This window comes from Perca flavescens, chromosome 1 (assembly GCF_004354835.1).
Source record: "Perca flavescens isolate YP-PL-M2 chromosome 1, PFLA_1.0, whole genome shotgun sequence".
In the NCBI taxonomy this organism is placed as follows: domain Eukaryota; kingdom Metazoa; phylum Chordata; class Actinopteri; order Perciformes; family Percidae; genus Perca; species Perca flavescens.
In genome coordinates, this window is record NC_041331.1 from 330150 (window position 1) to 348927 (window position 18778).

General features: G+C 40.2%; 1 protein-coding gene across 6 annotated transcripts in view; it reads left to right on the top strand.

Moving 5' to 3' along the window:
- Positions 1–6391: 6391 nt before the first annotated feature.
- Positions 6392–18778, top strand: part of LOC114562326 (A-kinase anchor protein 13) — a 121738-nt gene continuing 109351 nt past the window's right edge. For 5 of the 6 annotated variants that reach the window (XM_028588706.1, XM_028588840.1, XM_028589004.1 and 2 more), the window contains exon 1: positions 6392–6856. The gene's annotated coding sequence lies outside the window, so the exon portion shown is untranslated. Of the gene's footprint in view, positions 6857–7791; positions 7889–18778 lie in introns of all 6 variants that reach the window. The other variant, XM_028588783.1, reaches the window with a different exon arrangement.

Sequence of the window (18778 nt, forward strand, 5' to 3'; positions counted from 1 at the left end):
GGTTGCCTTTAGGAAAAGAATGCAGGGAAAGGCTTTAGTAACACAAGAAAGTCACAAAAACACGGCACATAACCACAAAAACATGCTAATAAACGGTTGGGTTAAGGAAAGAAACATTGGGGAAGGCTTAACAAACAAAAAACACAATAAAGTCACAAAAACACACTAATAAACGGCTTAACACAAAAAAAACAAAGGCTGAAAAAAGGCGGCAAATCGCCAAATGCAGGATGCAAACCCCAGTCTCCCACGTGAAAGTCCTGTGTTTTACCCATCCACCACCCACCACCCCAACCACCTCCTTACACGGTCCCACGTCCCTTTATACTATAAACGCACCGGCCCCAATTACTGTAATTGGAGTGCTCCACGTATCTACTGTACGCACAATTTTACTTTGACGTACACATTGTTTTGCCAATGCAGATGCTTGTGCACAAATCACGTCAGTAAAAGTTCTGTTTACCGTAGCCAAAGGCTTAGGGCTGCAGCTAATACAAGGCTAAACTATTAGATCCATCATCTGTATACAGTGCATATAGGAACGAAATTGTGTAAAGAAAAAGTTTAAAGCCAACATTGGTTTTAAAATCATGTGAACTGACAGTCAAAGCTTAAGTGTGAAACCAAACTCCAGACAGCAGTGTTTTAAGTGCTTGCAGACTGGCCAGAATGTTAGCTTGCAGTTTATTGACAAATGTTACATAGTTTGAGTATTGAAGTTCAAACTGTTCCAAGCCTTTCCAGCATGCTGCCATTTTGGGCCTCACAAGTTTCCCAGTGCAGCTTTTACTGAAGAAAAATTACAAAAATCCTCACGGCCCAGACTGAGTGAGAGGAACAGTGAACAGTGCTGCCGAGTGTAAGAAGGTTTCCACTGAATTGTGGACAGTGTGTGCAACTCTCTGAAGGCAATTCAGCCAAATGATATGCCTCTCGCTCCTGCTCCGTCTCCCTCCTCTTGCAACTTGTGTTTTTGTCTCTCTATCCGAGTGTTTACTCTGGCCAGGGTTTTTCAGCGTATCTCTTCTATCCTCTTCCATCCAAGTCCTCCATCTTACAAAACCCTCTTTTTACTGCTGCACAAAGGCAGCTATGTACTTCTTTGTGTCATGCTTGTTTCTCCGGCTCGCTTATGTTCTGGCAGTTCCAGACTGCCCTGCTTCAACATTCCCCCCACGTCCCTCCACTCCTCCTCCAGACTGCAATAATGTGTCTAAGTGCAGCTCAGCATAGCGGTGAATGGGGACTCTTTTCAATACCACCTGCCATTTATCTAACCCTCGGCTGGTTACAGGTGGAGGAGAGACACAAAGCTCTGAGCTCAGATGCTTGTGATGGGTGGAAGGCCTGGCTGCATGCTGGCCCTCCGAAACAACCTTTCTGTGGTTCAGTTTCACATACAGTGATGGAAACCCTATACCTGGGGTGTTTCTAACACTGTGTGCATGTGTTTAATGAGGTGCCAGACAGTAATGCAGTTTGCTTAAGCTGCTACACAATGTGATATCTAGTCAAAATCACAATATCCCTTTTGAAAATCAACTCAAGTTTAGCATTTAATATTTGTACAATTTCTAACTTCCAATGATTTCGTCAACCAATGGCATAAGAGCTTGTATTCTTTTAAAATCATCTGCATTACTAAACACTGTTCCTCAACAAAAGGGCTAATATTTCTGTTGTCTAAGTCTCTCCAGTATGTTCTGTCTGCCACAGCTGAGCACACCGTGGCAGAATACAGGGTGTTTATTTCTCTTTCTGGCAACAGACATTTATTTGGGAAAGCCAGCAGACAATAGCATGATTCATCAGTAATGCTTTTGTCACAGTTAGCCCTCCACCATCTGGCCCCCTCATACCTCACTGACCTCCTCTCCCCCTACCAACCCTCACGGTCCCTCAGATCCACCTCTGCCGGTCTCCTCTCCATCCACAAGTCCAACCTCTGCAGTTTTGGGGACAGAGCCTTCTCCAGGACAGATCCCAGGCTCTGGAACTCCCTCCCCTAAGAGATCCGCACCTCTGAGTCCCTCATTGTTTTGTTTTGTACCCTGCCCTGTAAAGCGACCTTGAGTCCATGAAAAGCGCTATACAAATTCGATTTATTATTATTATTAGTTATGACCCATAAGAGCAGATAATCAATGCTGAGAGTGGAGCGAGACAGACTCAAACCTAGATTCTGAATTGGGAACTAAGACGCAGTCCGATTGGTCAGTCTGCTCTTACGGCCATCGATGTGGACTCCGAGTTTGCTCATAAAATGATTAAAATACAGTATTTTAAATATGTTAGGATGTGCAGTTATCAAGACTTATCATTAAAGAAAATGCTCTTTTCCTGCGGCAGGGGCCATTCTGACATCATTACCAGTGATTTTATAAGGAGGTGTGGGCCCACATGCTAGCAAGGCTCAGCTGAATGTTTTTTCCTTTTTTTTTATAGCCACATAAAATCTCATTTCAATTCATGTCACTCAGAAGATGCCGGTGAGATGAGTCTGTACTCTGGAAAAGAAGGATTTTAAACACATCTTTGTCTTACTGTGCTATCCATTTTAAATATGTGATGTGATTTACAAGCTTGAATGTCAGCCCTGCACTGCTTTGCATTCATGTACACAGTTATTTTTTTAATACTGTTTAATTGTATTTTACCAGGAATATTCCCATTGAGATTCAGAATCTCTTTTACTGATTACTAATTCATAGAAACCGGATGATGAGTAAGGTTATTCTAAACACTGCATCCCTTATGTGCAGGTGTGTGTAAAACAAACACACAAGGTCTAGTCTTTGTGCAATGTATTTCCGTGGAAGGTTGACACAAGAGTTGAACACATTTCACACTAATGGGCTGCTGGGAAATAGAGGAATTTGAAGGCTAAACAGTGCTCATCAGTGGTAGGGAATCATTTCTGAACATAAGGAAAACTATTTTAGTCAAGTGCACATACTGCATGTTTTGTTGTTCTGTGCTTGAGTCTGCTTTTCCAATGTTTTATGACTAAATACAAAGGACCTTGAAGCTTGAACAAAACTTGAACCTTTTTTATGCAAGGCAAACATCCAGTAGATCATTTTAAAGGTCCCATGGCATGGAAATGTCACTTTATGAGGTTTTTTAACATTAATATGAGTTCCCCCAGCCTGCCTATGGCCCCCCAGTGGCTAGAAATGGTGATAGGTGTAAACCGAGCCCTGGGTATCCTGCTCTGCCTTTGAGAAAATGAAAGCTCAGATGGACCAATCAGGAATCTTCTCCTTATGAGGTCATAAGGGGAAAGGTTACCTCCCCTTTCTCTGCTTTGCCCGCCCAGAGAATTTGTCCCACCCATGAGAGAGAGAGAGACATCATGGCTTTCAAATGAGCAAAGTGGCAGTTGGTCAAGGCCACACCCCCACCCTCCACCTTGCCCCCCCTCTCTCCTCCTCAATGGCTACAGACACAGAAATGGCACATCCTAAGGAAAGCTCATTGTGGGACTGGCTCTAGTGGCTGTAATTCTGCACCAAGGCTGAATTTTGGGAAAGAGACTTCAGATACAGTATTAGAGGACCACTAAGGTCTATATAAAAGAGACTTCAGATACAGTATCAGGGGACCACTAAGGTCTATATAAAAGAGACTTCAGATACAGTATTAGGGGACCACTAAGGTCTAAATAAAAGAGACTTCAGATACAGTATTAGAGGACCACTAAGGCCTATATAAAAGAGACTTCAGATACAGTATTAGGGGACCACTAAGGTCTATATAAAAGAGACTTCAGATACAGTATTAGGGGACCACTAAGGTCTATATAAAAGAGACTTCAGATACAGTATTAGGGGACCACTAAGGTCTATATAAAAGAGACTTCAGATACAGTATTAGGGGACCACTAAGGTCTATATAAAAGAGACTTCAGATACAGTATTAGGGGACCACTAAGGCCTCTATAAAAGAGACTTCAGATACAGTATTAGGGGACCACTAAGGCCTATATAAAAGAGACTTCAGATACAGTATTAGGGGACCACTAAGGTCTATATAAAAGAGACTTCAGATACAGTATTAGGGGACCACTAAGGTCTATATAAAAGAGACTTCAGATACAGTATTAGGGGACCACTAAGGTCTATATAACAGAGACTTCAGATACAGTATTAGGGGACCACTAAGGCCTCTATAAAAGAGACTTCAGATACAGTATTAGGGGACCACTAAGGCCTCTATAAAAGAGACTTCAGATACAGTATTAGGTGACCACTAAGGTCTATATAAAAGAGACTTCAGATACAGTATTAGGGGACCACTAAGGTCTATATAAAAGAGACTTCAGATACAGTATTAGGGGACCACTAAGGTCTATATAAAAGAGACTTCAGATACAGTATTAGGGGACCACTAAGGTCTATATAAAAGAGACTTCAGATACAGTATTAGGGGACCACTAAGGTCTATATAAAAGAGACTTCAGATACAGTATTAGGGGACCACTAAGGTCTATATAAAAGAGACTTCAGATACAGTATTAGGGGACCACTAAGGCCTCTATAAAAGAGACTTCAGATACAGTATTAGGGGACCACTAAGGTCTATATAAAAGAGACTTCAGATACAGTATTAGGGGACCACTAAGGTCTATATAAAAGAGACTTCAGATACAGTATTAGGGGACCACTAAGGTCTATATAAAAGAGACTTCAGATACAGTATTAGGGGACCACTACGGTCTGTATAAAAGAGACTTCAGATACAGTATTAGGGGACCACTAAGGTCTATATAAAAGAGACTTCAGATACAGTATTAGGGGACCACTACGGTCTATATAAAAGCATCCAAAGAGCACCATGTCATGGGACCTTTAAAACAAAAGCATTTTCATTTTCTATTTATCAAAATGATTTCCCTGTAAGCCGGTGATGGTCTAAGCAGCCAGCGGCTGTAAAACGGTGGAACGGTTTCCTTATAAATTCTTCATAATAAAAGTCCACCGTTATTTCATTATTTTAAAGCTTTTATTATGAAGCAGCAAAATCAGGAAATGTTGGATCATCTTCTGCAGTAACTCAACAAGACTCCTATAAGCAAACATGATACATGACATTAGAGTAACAACTGACATGTATACACACACAAAACTAGCCTATTTGCATTATAAATTATGGATGTGTTTATTTGCATATAGAGCTGGAAAGTTAGATCCAATCACAAGTGGTCACTCAAGACAGTTTTCTACTGCCAGGTGTAAACACATGTACTTAGCACTGCCAACTTGTGATTGGATTTTAGTATGGGGCCTATGTGTGTCCTTGCTTTCAGAGATCATTGCAGAAGGCCTTCTGAACCAGCAGAGGGCAGTTCAAACCACAATCATTATTTTTCTCCTGTCCTAAAAGGTTATATAATGTACGCAGTCATGATGAGACAGCAATGAAACCTCCATATTATATATACAATATATTATTATAGAGCATTACAAACACCTAAGGATCTGTGATTCACCCTTTAATGACAGTTGGTTATAGTTTGACCACTTGGCCAAAACATGGCCCACTACTTGATACTTTACTAACCTGAAAAATAAAGAAAGACAGAAAGAAAGAAAGAAAGAAAGAAAGAAAGAAAGAAAGAAAGAAAGAAAGAAAGAAAGAAAGAAAGAAAGAAAGAAGTGCAATTATACTGTATGGCACTATCAATCACTAGCATTTCATATGACCGTCAGACATAACACAGTATCTGTACTTACAAGTTAATGCATTTCAATCCTTATATAGTATTACTATAGCCTCTACAGGATGTGAAATACAGTTGCACTTTCAGAATAGTAGATGGCAGTTACAATGGTGGAGAAAGTACAGCGCTGATGGAAACTGTTCTAAAAAAAGTGGGTCTGAATAGCAAACAAAGCTGATTATATATAAATAAAACAACAACTAAAAGTGAACATATTGTGCAATAACACTTTAGTCATACTTCTTTCTTCCTTATATTTATTATTACTGAAAACATGTAAGATCTCTGTCAATTATGCAGCAGTTGGTAGCTAGCTCTTTTGTGGTTTTGAATCTTACCTTCAAAATAAAAGCATGGTTTTAATGACAGCTACAGCTGGTGGAAGTCTAGTTCGCTAGCTAGGCTACTGTCTCTGGGCCTGTCTGTGTATTATGGGGTGTGTCACACACACACACACACACACACACACACACACACACACACACACACACACACACACACACACAAAATATTAAGTCAAAAGTCTAGAAGTCAGAACAAAGAAGGTTTGAACACATTTCTTATAATAATGTATTAATTAACCCAACATCCGGCACCAATCAGCTTCATGAGGCAACTTGTTTAAAGCTACTTCATTTATTGTGAAAAACACACACAGGATGATAATACAATTGTGCTAGCTTCATCCTGCCACAGAAGAGCGACCACGAGACTTGTTTAGAGCAGTCACAATAATCATAGTTTACCTAAAGTTGTCTTTACATTTTTTAATCTCTTAGGTCAGTTTGGCATACCTCGCGACTGAAAAAGTAATTTATCTAGTGTGAAAGTGAACTTCTAAATGCAAAGAAGGCTTCTAATAGCCCTCGTGCAAACTCCTCCCACTGAGTTGTCCTGGGAAACACTAACAACTGTAACAAAGTGTTTCTGTACGGGGACGTTTGGGTGGAAGACCCGCAGCGCCACTCATCCATTTCACTCTACACTACAGGCTTTTTAAAAGGACATTTGGCCCAGCTCCAAACACTGCGAGGCCATCCATCAGGAGGAAGATTATGCGTCCAAAAGCTGCTGCTGCTGCTGCTGCTTCTGCTTCTTCGTCTTCTTCACACTGAGCTTCATCTGCTTGAGGTAAGAGGAGTCATTGAGAATGGAGCCCGTCGTTAACCGTCCACTGATAGGAATGGAGTCTGGCGTTACTTGGTGTCTCTCGGCGGTGCTGAGCATTGAGAGAAGTTGTTGAGTGGCTGCTGGACGGACCCTGGGCTTTAACTTGTTGCTTGGTAGCTATGACATCCTCCTTTAGAGGCTCGAGGGCTAATGTTCCTGGAAACTCCGCCACAGCGAGGACCAGCTCACTTGGCCCATTGACATGTAAAATGATCTGCTAAAAGCAGCAAAAGTAGCCTACAATAAAGCCTACGTAATACTCAATTTACAGAAGTTTAAAGTAAAGTATGCTAACATGACTAGTTAGCATTAAAGACGTTAGGGCCACTAAATAATATTATTTAGATTATTATTTAAAAAACACTTCCAGCATGATTAAATGCAATATGAAAACATATATTGTAAAAGAATTGATACTCCTAGCATAATACCTTAATATTGATATATTCCCCTATACCATATGTTGAGTCCCTCTGTATGGTGATTAAGTCAAACTGGAAACGTACATCATTTTAAGCTGTCATTCTCAAGTATTAGAAGTAGGCTAAGTCTGGAAGAAATTCCACTTAGTGATTGCTGCTTTAACTGTCCTTATTGTAATACTTTGTCAAAATAAGATGCAGTATAAAGTGACTGTGTGGCAGCAGAGACACACCTCAAATCTCTATGGGGCTATTTTTTCATCAAGGAAGTTCAATTGCACAAGCTTTATTTTGGATGCTAGTGGGAGGATCTGTAAAGGAAAACGATAGCCTACTAATTAATTTACACTAGCTTGACCTTACCCACTTAAACGACTTCAAAGGACCAGGCACATAAACATGGCCGCCCTCGGGTAACACACCCATAGGTTTGCTCAAAAGTCCCATCATGGAACACCTCTTCTTCACTTCCAGGATTACTTGGACCTTATCCAACTCAGTGTACGAATTGCTCCAGTGAAGATGCTCAGAATGGCCAGTTCAAACTAAAAGCTTCCTTAAAGTTGGAAATGTGAGTAAAAATCCAACATGATACATATTTTCAGTGTCTTTCAAAATGATCTTGTGCCTCTAAATTGACACTTACCTGAACAGTGATTGTATGCTTTATTCAGTCATAATACCCGCATAAACAACCATAATATAATGACCAGACACATGTTTTATTTTATGCAATCCTCAGTTGTAACCTGAGTAAACTAGCAGCATGTGAAGGTGAAAGGATTTGAGGATCTAGAAGCTGTTTTATTACCTCTTACCTCACAGAAATGTTTTTTAAATTTATTTCTGAGAGTATGAATTATAATAACTGGACATTTTTCCAGCATACTGGAGGTATGACTGGAGGTATGACCCTCAATGGTTTTGACTCCTCAAACATTTTGAGCATCTGTTCCTCTGGCTGTCACTGCAGAGAGTTGTAGTGTTGACTCAGTATATCGGACTCCGTAGTCTAGCAGGAAGCCCACTCATCTGACTTTTCTGTGTCTCCATGTGGATGCTTTTCACTGTGGGATTGGCCTATAAATCTGAGTCTCTGCTTTTTTGAATGTAGGCCAAATATTCACTATCCTCATATGATATTCTGCAGAGGAGGTGTCAGTGTAAGTAAAGAAGGAAGGAAATACACGTGTTTATACTCCTTACCGAAACTGTCTGAGCGTCCACATGATACAAGCCTTACGTGATCACGCACATGCCCCCCCACCTCTCCTCCACGCAGTTGCTAGTAGTCGAGGAGGATACAGAGGATTAATAGAACATGATGGACTCCTCAGAAGAGGTCATTATCTTCACTCGATTTCACCAGATGACACAATCTTCTGATATAGTCCTACTGAGAAATCCAGAGAGAGTTGTGTGGAGCTTTTCCTGCATTGCTTATTAGGACATTGGCCAGTTGTAGAGGGAAGAACAGATTCACCTTTTCTTATTTGGTTGTTTTATGTTAACTTCTGTGATAATTGTCTCATGTCCTCTGGTATGTTGTGTTTGTGGTTTTACCCTCTAATGCAAGTCAAAGTTCCCCTCAAGAGACAATAAAGGTCTGAACTCTGAACTGAATGTCCTTGTTAACTGAGTGTTCAGTTAATCCTTGATTTTGAACCACCAACCACACAGATCATTAACTTTCCTTTGTCACATTTTGACTCTGCTTGTTACACCCATTCTAATATGCTTGTGTGCTTGAGTAATTTGACACTATCAGCTAGAAATCTTGAACATATCTACTTTGCAAGACCTAAAAAAAAATGATGATGGCAATTATCAAGTGCATTTTCAAAGTGTAGATTTCTCAGCGTTTAAATGAATAAAAGTCTTACAATTTTAGGTTATGAGGTTTTCACAGTGCAACTGTTTAAATGGACATGTTTAGTTGTGAAATGCTAAATATACAATAAGGGTAAATGCTGCTGGCTTTTAAAGTAACCCATATAGCATGAAATGACTTGAATATCAGGGTCATCATGTTGTCACAGTAGGTGTCATGTTTTAATCAGTGGATATGTAAATCTTGGAAGTATGAAAGTGAGTATTGTATTCCAAAATGAGATAATTACATTCTACTGATTACAAGCATCAGGAAGCAGCAGCAGACAAGGCAGCAGTTGAGGTCTGAGTTTGCCGAACATCCACACACAATTCCATTTCTATTCACAAGGCTGTCAGGAGAGGACTACACAATGGCTCTACTTAACAAAAGTTTATTAGTCCTCTCTCTTCTAGCAAACTTTTGGCTCAGTTGTGAGTCCATCCCAGTCAGAAATAAGTATTTAGCTCCAGTACATGAGACAAATAAAGAGGAGTTGGCCTCCCATTGGGAGTGCTGTAAATTACCATGAGGATTCTGCTGGCTCCAAGCTGAACCCAGCCAATTTATCATCTTCACAAACCCCCTAATTTAATGATGATGGAGGATATGCACTGTGTCAGCCTTGTAATTACACTGTATTTACTATAGAATGGAAGCATTAGAGTGAGTCTTAGAGGCACTAGTTCATGATGCGGGGTGGGTTTTGTATACCTGGTAGGGTGACTGCTGAATTACCTGCTGCTGATATTCACAAGAAAGGCCTTGACTCAGTTTTTGTTAAGACTGTAATCGCTGGAATCCTCTCGACACGCCAGACAGCAGCCGCACTCTGTTCCAAAAACAGCAGCCATCTCTGCAGCTTGTACATACTTTGTACCCGAAACGGTGTCCCTTTCCTCCTGGGACTTATCAGGCAGACTTTCTTGTTAATTGTTACGGTCCCTGTGGAGCGACCACATCTTTCTACAAAAAAATGCAGAAGAGAATAGCCAGAAGTTTGTCTTGAAAAAAAGTGTGCTTACAAATCTCTCCTATGAAAATGTGCAGCAGGTCAATAGGAGAGTGGTTTGAAAACCCATCCTTTTACCAACTTTAGGGCAGTGTTTGATGTGAAACGTTACTAGGTAAAGTTGTTTAAATGTTGATTTTAAATCAAATTTCTGATCGAAGTAGTAGTAGTAGTAGTAGTAGATAACTTTATTGTCCCCATGGGGCAGTTGGGTTTGCGGGCACAATCGCAAGGCACTTTATGACAAGACATCAGACATATGATACAAACATAGTCCTTACATCAGACACCGACAGGCATAACATGAAGAGTATACATCACACACTACAATACATTCTACACCCTTGGGTATGATCAGGCCAGCTGGACGACTAGCTTATTTTGAATGATTTATGGCTTGTGGTACGAAAGAGAACTAGCAAAGAAATAAGACATATCTGACCAGACATTTGATGCCAACTTTGAGTATTGGGCTGTTTTTGATACTCAACACATTTTGGTTGATAGCAAAAAACTATTGAAGATTGTTGCTTGATACACTTAACTGCATGAGTACATGCAGTAAGTGTGCTGTACATTCACCATGAGACATTGTTGTTTACATATGCATTCTGCTTGATTAAATTGGATCTTGTAAAAATGCATAAAGTGTAATCACACAGAGGTCTGATAATTAAAAATATCCCCAGAAGTGGTCAGACTTGCATTTAATTGCAATAACAACAAAGTGTAAATGCTAGATGTCTCCACATGGATAGAAATAAGCCGCTGTGTGCCAGCCCACCAGGAAGCAAACACCAAACAAACAGAAGACGGGGGGTCTCAAATACAACGATGTAAACTTATTGCAAAAACTGGATTGTCAGGATGGATGGAGTACAAACCAGCTGGGGTATTTATTGTTGGGTTCAAAGCTATCTGCAGGAAGTCTTCATGTGTGTATATACTGAAATCTGATTTCAGTATGTACACCGGAGATGTTTTATACATGTGAATGGAATCCAGCCACGCGCTATATAGACGCAAGACACGAAGTCTGCAGTGAGACTGAAGGCTGAAGGCTTGTTCCTTGTTAGAAGACATTTTCAGACTCCCCAAACACCAAGACTCCTCTATATAACGTAAATATAACGCATTGTGAGAAAAATACCCAGCATAAAAAAAGCTGTTAGAATGAGCTCCACCTGGACCAGCTGCAACATAAAAATACTACTTACATACTAATGCACTGACAAGTACCATTCTTCATAATGAGTACTTTGACTTCTGATATTTTAAGTATGTAATGCTGCAATCATGATTATTGTTATTTATTAATCTGCCTCTTTTCTTCAATGAATAGATATAATTGTCTAGATATAATAGTCTGTAAAACATGAACAAATAATAATCTGTAAAACATTAACAAGTGCTCATGACATCCTAGTATCCAAAATGACTTGATCAATTGTGTCATTTTGTCCGACCAACAGTCAAGATTCCCAAAATATTGAATTTATTATTCCAAACAAAGCAACATTGTAAAGCAATTGTTACGTTTTGGAACCTGGAACTATCAAATGTTTTACTTTTTTGTTGTTGAAAAATGACTTATTGAAATATGTTGCAGATTAGTTGTCAGTGGACTAATCCAGTAATCAACCAATCGTTGCAGCTTTACCACCCATAATTATAGACGTTTTACATAAGTAAAGTTTAACTTGATTGAGTGTTACTATACTCTTACATTAGTAAATGATGCAAATACTTTCCCACCACTGGCCATTTGGAATCAATATATATTATTTGCTTGCCTGGTACTATTTTAGAAAAATATGAATATAGGAAAATCAATACCAATACGTAACATATCTCAGAGTTTCATTGTAATTAAATGGTTGAGGTTGAGCAGCTGTTTCATGGATTTTTCCATCAACACCAAAACATTGTCGTCGGCCATTAACCCTTTGTAAATTATCCAAGCACACCACTCTCACTACTGCTGCTTATTTAGCCTAATTGATTGATAAAGGGAGAGAGTAGTGTGTATCTGCACATGCTTCAAACACCATCCCTTTTATTAAGCAGAGGCAGGATGGCTGTAGTTCCAACATCGCAGTTAGCAGACACTTGACCTGTGGCCAACAGGCTCCGCCTCTCTCCTCTGACATCAGGGCTTTGATCTGCCTACTGTCTGTGTTAGCACAAAGCCATATTTAGCTCTGTGTAATCAGTGAGGTGAGAGCCTGCATGCCCGCTACTCAGGATACCTGCCTACCTAGTATAAACACACCTGCTCTTTCTGATGGACCTAAAATGAATTTAATGTGCACCTGAAGGAGTCTGCTCACAGCCGTCGTCATCAAATTGACTGAGGGTAAGGTTTCCATTGATGCTTTCATGTGCCGCTTTAAAAGTTTCTCTGTAGTTTCAGGTGACAGAAAAAAATGAAGCAGCTCTTAGGTTGTAGGTGGTGATGTCAACAAAACCAGAGTATCATATGTAGTAAGTGGATTCTAAAGGTTTTCTTTCTTGGTTTTGTTTCAATGATATTCCCCAGGGCAAAGTTTGACTGTGATACACCTACCGTGCTGAGCAACGTCTGCCTCCTGATAACGCTTAACAACATGTGTGACCTAAGAGTCTGCTGTTAAATTAAGTTATAATTGGCCTCTGCTTATGGGAAATTACATATTTTCTTTCTTCACATACATCTCCTCGAAAGCCAGTTTGTTAAAGCTATGAATTCATGCCTACTTCTCTATATAAAACTACTGGTTAGGTTATTATAAAATACCCGATATATTTCTGAAAGGGCGGGCTATGGATGCTCCACTCATTTCAATTTCAAATAATTTCAATAACAAAATTAGATTTTCATTCAGTTTATTATACATAAGTTGCTCCATATAGACAAAAAGATAATCCACTTCCTTATAATCAAAGCTTTCTCATTGAGACACAGGCGCTAAAATATTGAGTCTGTTCCACTTTGGTCACAGTTTTTTAAGGATGTCTGTTCTCTGATTTCTTTAACTGAATTTTTGGTCACATGGTGTATGTTGTGCATTCCAGAGCTGTGATTGGTGGCACGTAATGGACATGCTTGGTATAAGATATCTGAACTGAATGTAGACATTTAAATGTTGTTACATTTTGTGAAAATGTAAAATCACAATCTGATGATACATTGTGATGAAATTCCTGATTATAACTTTTAATGGGGTACTTCATTAAATAAGTATTTCTTGTCCATGAAGTTTGGGACTTTCAAGAAACAGATGAAAAGGTCAAAATCGAAGAAGCAGAGGCTGACCTATCCTGACTTTTAGTCCCTTATGACTAGTAAACCTTCATGTGTAATCGGTGAAGTTCCCCTTTTAAAAAATATGGAGCATGTGTCAGTCTTGCTTAAGTGATGAGACAGGATCTACTATTTAATATTGTTGTGGTTTTGTGGTTGATGTTCTTGAACAACCAGCAGTAAGTTTTAGAGATGGACTACTTTAGCACATATTTAGATCACAAGTATTAATTTCAGAAGCCCATCCTGTTATTCATTTCCTGTTTGAGAAATAGAACATTGTTGTGTGCTGAGATGCCTGTTACGTAAACAGGGAATCAGTAGGGGAAGTGAGCAACTCATGGACATCACTGGCAATCCAGTTCCCAGAACCATTGCAGTGGTTTTAGTTTCACACTTCTTTGGCCATTTTTGAAAATGTTTAAAGAAACCGAGAGTGGGTTGAGCTCTGTCACCTGGTTGAATTGTAACATGTTGGAAAGACCCTATAGAGGTCACCATTATATCACAGGGTAAACACACACAAACACATGCATATTTGTGGGCAATTTAGAGTTTCTGATTGACCAAAGTTGGATGACTTGAGCTGAGAATTGAACCCTGAACCATTTTGCATTAAGATGATAGTACTAACCAATGGACCATTTTGAGGTCTATTAAAGCTTTGGAGATGTGCATACTTTTATCCCACATGTTGGTTGGTTTGTTAATAGAAACCATGTAACCTAATGATACCCATCATCCATTACTGCAGTGGGGGTAATGTTAATCTGATCAGGCCTGTTGTGATCTCAGGTTTGCCTGGCTCAGGATTCTCCGGACTAAACCTCTTACCTCTCAAATGGGACAGCCACTTTCCTTTTCTCAAACTCTGATGTCTCCCTGTCTTTCTGTTTTCTTAGCTCCTCAGCCCCTATTTTCTCTTCTTTTCAACATCAGTTTATTTCACACACCACAGTTGAATGAGTAAGTGCAGTAAGTTGCCGGTGAAATGTCATATTGATCATTTTGAAAGATTTTGTACCAGTCTGCTTCTGTAAATAAGTTGAAAAAAACATTGCTCACTGAGCTATCACCCATCAGGATCCTGTGATAAATTGTATAGCTGCTGAAGTGCAGCTGAATTCAAGTAACTGCTAAAATTGCCCTGTTGATTTTGCAATGTGTTGAACATTTACACACAGGCAAAGGTAGATAGCATGTTATTGTTCTGGAGGTTTCTGGGCCATAGGCCTATTCAATTTTTCAATGAAAGCGTTTCATCAGAAAGTCATGACTATCCCTCTAAATACTAGCCCAAGCCTTTCTAAAAGCGTCACCAAGCCCGAAACATAGCAGCAGCACTCTTATTTTTAATGCAAAAGTTGGACATTTTGGGAAATCTGTTTGTTTGCTTTCTTGCTGAGAGTTAGACAAGAAGATTGATACTATCCATGTCTGTACACTATGAAGCTACCACCAGCATCCAGCTAGCTTAGCTTAGCGTAAAGACTAGAAACAGGGGGAACAGCTACCCTGGCTCACTATTTAATACATTATATCTTCTTTATTTAAGTCTATAAAAAATGCAAAGTGTAAAAAATGTTTTCCCCTTTCATAGTAGGTTATACAGTATGTAGGCCTACTGGACTTTTTTTGGCTGGGACCGTTCATTTCCTAGAGTCTCTGGTTGCCTGGCAACTGGCCCTGGCCAAGAAATAGTTTGGCACAAACCCCCTGTAAATCTACCAAATTTTGTTTTTACGTTTTGGTTTTGTCACGGATTTAACAAAGAAGATATAACAAAGTGAGTTTTTGAGAAGCTTAAAGGTCCCATGACATGGTGCCCTTTGGATGCTTTTATATAGACCTTAGTGGTCCCCTAATACTGTATCTGAAGTCTCTTTTATATAGACCTTAGTGGTCCCCTAATACTGTATCTGAAGTCTCTTTTATATAGACCTTAGTGGTCCCCTAATACTGTATCTGAAGTCTCTTTTATATAGACCTTAGTGGTCCCCTAATACTGTATCTGAAGTCTCTTTTATATAGACCTTAGTGGTCCCCTAATACTGTATCTGAAGTCTCTTTTATATAGACCTTAGTGGTCCCCTAATACTGTATCTGAAGTCTCTTTTATATAGACCTTAGTGGTCCCCTAATACTGTATCTGCAGTCTCTTTCCCGAAATTCACAATGAGCTTTCCTTAGGATGTGCCATTTCTGTGTATGTAGCCATTGAGGAGGAGAGAGGGGGGGGGCAAGGTGGAGGGTGGGGGTGTGGCCTTGACCAACTGCCACTTTGCTCGTTTGAAAGCCATGATGTCTCTCTCTCTCATGGGTGGGCCAAATTCTCTGGGCGGGCAAAGCAGAGAAAGGGGAGGTAACCTTGCTTGTTATGACCTCATAAGGAGAAGATTCCTGATTGGTCCATCTGAGCTTTCATTTTCTCAAAGGCAGAGCAGGATACCCAGGGCTCGGTTTACACCTATCACCATTTCTAGCCACTGGGGGACCATAGGCAGGCTGGGGGAACTCATATTAATGTTAAAAAACCTCATAAAGTGACATTTTCATGCCATGGGACCTTTTTTAAAAAAAAAAAAAAAAAAAAAAAAAAAAAAAAAAAAAAAAAGCCAAGCTAGCTGTTCCCCCCCATGTTTGCAGTCTTTGTGCGAAATTAGCTCGCTAGTAGCTTTGTATTTTGCATACATACGTGACCGAGATATCAGTCTAACTCTCGTCAAAAAGCGAATAAGCAGATTTCCCAAAATGTTGAACTATACCTTTTTATAAATATCTACAGAGCACCTCATGGCTTTACGGTGTGGAAACAGAGGGGGAGGAGGTGGCATTAAACCTAGGTAGGAGCACTGATCAAGGCCCAGGCCCTGATTACAGGCTGGCCCCCAGTGTGCCTCACAATAAGATAATGCTATCTGGGCCCACAGGTATTTTGTTTCAGTGGAGAGGGTAATAACTGTCACCAAACACTGAGGAGACCTTTCATCCCCCGGCCTTGTATCGTCAGCCAGCGTTTGTGTGCAGTCTCTGCACAGAGGCAGCTTTTGTATGGCAGGGTGAGGTCACATCACCACGATGGCCTCATATCTGTCCACAGAGACAATAGCTAGGTTTGATTAAATCAAACAGCCGTGACTATCTAAATGGTAGTCAACATTGTGTGTCCAAGTTACTGTGGTGTCGTTGTTAAGGAGGTGATGTTGCCCTGACTAAATTAGCCATTCCCCAGAAAAGCAGGGCTGATAGTGAACAGTAAAAAGAATCACACAAGGGTTCAGCACAGAGCAGACGCACTTTGCTCTCTCGGGGGTTTTGTGCTCTAGGGGAGTGCAGTCGGTGTTGTAGTGGTAGGCCAGTCACTAGTGGTTAACCAGGGGAGAAAGCATGAGAGGTTAAACAAACGTCTGAGTTAAACATCAAACCCAACTGAGCCACACAGAGCCTTAATCCTCCCTCAGTGTGCCACATTTAAAGGCTTTGATTGCAAATGTTCTGTTTAGGAAACTAGCTGCTGAGAAAAATGTACTGGTGAATTTAAGTGATATGGTCGTCAAGAGTTCTAGAAGTCTTGTTTTATGAGTCAGACGCTGCTCATGTTTGGAATGGCACTTATATTTGGACAACCTTTCTGTCCAAAAAAGGTGTCTTCAGTTTTTCAGCAAAAATATAAAATTCAATTTGACATCCATCCCAGCACTTCCAAATCCAATAAAAAGTGTTTGAGATACAAAAGACGGGTTGATAATACAAGAATAAAAAGAAGTTAAGAGGAGTTAAGAATACACAGTTGGACCGTTCATATGTCTCTCACCAGGCTTAAATCAGCCTGAAAGCTCTCCCTGGCCCTCTTTATCTGCCATTTGGTGGAGGTTTTTATCCAAAGCTCCTTACTGTACCACGAGGCCTCGCATCTAAAGCAAGATTGCAAAGTGGGCATTGAACCCCAAAACCTGGCAGTTTTTGTTAATAGCTGTTAGTGTTGTTGCTCACCGTATGAAAACAATTCCATGTGGATTTTATGTCAACACTAATAGCGTTTACCCACTGCTAGTACCAGCTCTACTCTACTCGGCTCGACCCAACTCGACTCAGCCGCGGTGCCCTGTCCTCCATTTTCCATGGCAGATTTAGTACCGCCTCATAAGGCGAGCGTGGCTGGTCATCATAGCGATGCTGCAGGAAACTGCCTTTACCTAACCCGACACACACAGAACGTCAAAGGTGTGTTGTTTTTTACTCTCTTGTTTCAAAAGAAGCTGGAGGCAGTAAAAAAACCCACCGCTGGCTAAACAATTTCAAAATGGCTTCTTTGTTCAGGACACCCCCGTCTGTCTTTAGCAATGATGACGCAGTGATTAGTGACGATTCTCTCTGACCAATCAGTAGTCTGCAGGTTTTCACCTCACCTTTTGGTATCGCCTCAGCTCGCTGGGAATGGAGGTGAGACTAAAAAAGCACCGGTTAGCTGGTACCAGGGGCTTTTTATCAGAATGGAAAACCAAAAAAGGCAAGTAGAGTCGAGGTGAGTCGAGCAGGGACCATGTCATGGAAAAACACCAAAAGGTGCTTTAGGTGATGTTTCATATGTTTGTCATCAGAGCTGCAAAGATGAATTGATTAGTTGTCAACTATTAAAATAATTGCCAACTGTTTTGATAAATGATTAATCGATTTGAGTCATTCTTTATGAAAAAAGAAAAAATCTCTTATTCCAGCTTCTTAAATGTGAATATTTTCTAGTTTCTGTACTCCTGACAGTAAACGGAATATCTTTAAGTTGCAGACAAAACAAGACGTTTGAGGACATCCTCTTGAAACATGGATCAACATTTTCGACATTTTATAGACCACACAACTAATCAAATAATCAAAAAATAATAATCGACGCATTCATCGGCAATAAAAATAATCGTTAGTTGCAGCCCTATTTATCGTATGCATGCAGCTATGGAAAAAAATAGACCAACACAGGCAGAAAGAATAAGGTATCCAGGTCCGGTTGTCTTTCATTGTCCGGTCTAGTTTTTACTAGGCCTGTGTAGGTGAGGTACCAAGTCAGTCCAGCCCCTCTCTGAGACTTAAGTCCTGTCTCTGTTGTCATCATTGAGCCCTGGTGTTGGATGACACCCCAGGTCTATATTGGGATTCTCTCCCTCTTTACAGGTGTTTCCATGTCCTTGATTGCAGCTCTGTATGCACAGCCTAATTTAAAAAAAACTTCATGAAGAAGCAGCCTCAGGTTAACTGTTGTCCCCATAACACGGATCTGCAGTGACATTCTTCAAGTTAATTA